The sequence below is a fragment of the Brassica oleracea genome, chromosome C3, assembly GCF_000695525.1.
Source record: "Brassica oleracea var. oleracea cultivar TO1000 chromosome C3, BOL, whole genome shotgun sequence".
Lineage (NCBI taxonomy): Eukaryota > Viridiplantae > Streptophyta > Magnoliopsida > Brassicales > Brassicaceae > Brassica > Brassica oleracea.
Genome location: NC_027750.1, coordinates 34,623,964 through 34,627,160, shown reverse-complemented (window position 1 = coordinate 34,627,160; position 3,197 = coordinate 34,623,964).

Sequence of the window (3,197 nt, the reverse complement as noted above, 5' to 3'; positions counted from 1 at the left end):
TTTACGGTAAAAACCGCGGAAAGTTCGTTCTTTATCGAAAGAAGCCGTAATAAACGCTTCGAGTCAGAAGACGGCCCAAAGGGACCTAACACATGACTCGAGGCCCAGCTTATGATTTCTTAACTAACAGCCCGTAAGCATGGAGAGAGACTTTGACAGAGAAAACTTAGCACTTAGAGCAATTAGGCATATTTCTGTTTTTGTTATTCGAGCTGCGACTCAACTAGGATATTGCCGTCTTAGGGTTTTAGAACTAGGAATCTCGCCGACAGCTCTCGTAGCCTAGACTCTTACCTTGTTGTAATGCTCAAACGCGAATTCGGAATAAGATCTACTTTGCTCTCTTTTCGATTTCTTATACTTTATCGTTGTTATTCTTGTGTTCTGATTGCTTGGCGTGTGGTATTAACAGATATCCGGGAGCGCCGGGAAATTAGGGCTTTTCTAGTTTCCTTATTTAAACGGAAATCGACAGTGCGAATTTCAGTTCTCACAAATCCACCTTAACAAAGATTTTTGCGACATCCAAGTTCAAGCATTGAGCTGTCTCTGGATGTAGTCTAACTGGTACCCCTATTGGACTTGTCACGAGAATAACTTCAGTGGAACATTTTTGATATGAACCCACATTGGAATTGATTGTGTTGGGAGCTTCTCCTTCTCTGTCACCGGAGAAGAGAAGAGAAGGAAGAAATGGTAGTCCCAAGACAAAAACTACCTAGAGACTCAAAGATGAATCATAGATATCTAAGAGGTAAAACGGATCAGAGAGCTCAGGATTCAAGTCCTAGCAATCTGAAGAAGAAGAAACCTCGACGTCATTAATATGTCTGGTTTCTACTGGAATGTAAGAGGCTTTAACCAACACTCAAAACATTTGGTGGTAGCAGAATGGGTAAGAAGGAGTGGGTTTCAGTTTGGATGTCTGATTGAAACAACAGTAAAGGAGAAAAAAGCTAAGGGGATCATAGAGAAAGTGTTCCCGGGATGGTCATATATTACAAATTACGAGTATAACAGGTTGGGAAGATTATGGATTGTCTGGAGTCAAAGGGTGAGAGTTACTCCTTTTTTTACAAGTGCGCAGCTTATTACTTGCTCTATTTTTTTGGAGGGGATGAAGGAAGAGATTTTTTGCTCCTTTGTTTATGGATTGAATTTAGTAGAAGAGAGGAAAGAGCTTTGGAGGGATCTTAAAGATCATCAGGATTCACCTATTATAAAGAAGGCTTCATGGATGGTACAAGGGGATTTTAATGAGATACTTAATGGAGTGGAGCATTCAGATTTGGATTCTTTTCATGATTCTTATGGAATGCAAGAGTTTCAAGAAGTGGTGAAGTATTGTTCGCTATTGGACAGGTCTTATCAGGGTCCTCTCTTCACATGATGCAATAAGAGGGAGCTTGGTGTTATATGCAAGAAGTTGGATCGTACACTGATAAATGAAGCTTGGATGCGTAATTACCCTCAGTCTTATTGTGTTTTTGAGGCGGGAGGTTGCTCTGATCATCAGAGATGCAGGGTGGTGATAAAGTCTGAAATTATGAAACCGAGAAAGCCTTTTAAGTTTGTAAATTCCCTAGTGGAGATGCCAGAGCTTCTCACAGTGGTAAATGGATTATGGTTAAGTACTGAACCATTATTCATATCTACTTCAGCGTTATTCAGGTTGTCAAAGAAGTTGAAAGCTTTGAAGCCTTTGCTAAGAGATTTGAGTAAGGAGAAGGTAGGGGATATAAGCAAGAAGACAAAGGATGTGTATAAAGATTTGTGTGAGGCTCAAATCAAAACTCTTGTTGATCCAAGTCAGGGTAATATGGAAGCTGAAGCTGCAGTATATGGGAGATGGTCTTTTCTATCTAGACTGGAGGAGAAAGTATTGAGTCAGAGGGCCAAGATTCACTGGTTAGATGTGGGCGATGGAAACAACAAGAGTTTTCACAGAGCAGCGAAAATAAGAGAAATAAGGAATGCTATAAGAGAGATAAAGAGAAGTGATGGTTCTGTAGCAGATAATCAAGAAGACATAAAGGAGGAAGCAGTGGATCATTTCTTCAAATTTCTGACTCATGTCCCAATGGACTATAGTGAAACGAGTGTTGAAGATCTGAGGCTACTGTTAAACTATGAATGCACATGAGAGGACAGGAACATGCTAATAAGAGTGGTGACAGCTGAAGAAGTGCGGAAAGTGTTATTCTCCATGGCAGTAGACAAATCACCAGGTCCAGACGGGTATACAAGTGAATTTTTCAAAGCTACATGGGCTATAACAGGAAGGGACTTTGTCATTGCCGTGCAGTCTTTCTTTGATAAAGGATTTCTACCAAAAGGTATTAATTCGACAATTCTGACGCTTATTCCAAAGAAAACTGAAGCTGTGAGTATGAAATATTATCGGCCTATTTCATGCTGTAATATGATTTATAAGGTCATATCAAAAATTCTGGCAAACCGTATGAAGAAACTGCTTCCTCTGTTCATATATATCTCTGAACCAGTCAGCGTTCGTTAAAGACAGGCTGCTTATGGAGAATGTATTGTTCGCCTCTGAATTATTGAAGAGTTATCACAAAGAGTATGTGACTGAAAGGTGTGCAGTAAAGGTGGATATTTCTAAAGCATTTGATTCAGTGCAGTGGTCTTTTTTTCTGAAGGTTCTTGAAGCTCTAAACCTACCTGAGAAGTTTATTCTTTGGATTAAAAGGTGTATAGAGATGGCATCTTTCTCTATTCAGATCAATGGCGAGTTGGCGGGATATTTCAATAGCAAAAGGGGTTTGCGTCAAGGCTGTGCTCTATCTCCATATCTATTTGTGATAAGCATGCAAGTTCTATCAAAACTTCTTGATAAAGCTGCAAAGGAAAAGCTAATAGGTTATCACCCTTACTGCAAAGAGCTGAATCTAACTCACATTTGTTTTGCGGATGATGTATTGGTGTTCTCAGACGGAAAGAAGAGATCCACTGAAGGCATATTGGCGGTTTTCAAGGAGTTTGCGAGAATGTCAGGGCTTAATATCAGTTTGGAGAAGTCTACCCTATATCTGGCTGGAGTTAAAGCAGAGGATAGTGCTTCTATATTCTGGATCAATTCCCTTTTGAAGCAGGCTCTCTTCCGGTAAGATATCTCGGCTTACCTCTATTAACCAAGAAAATGACGGTTCGAGATTATAGTCCTCTCATATCTAGAA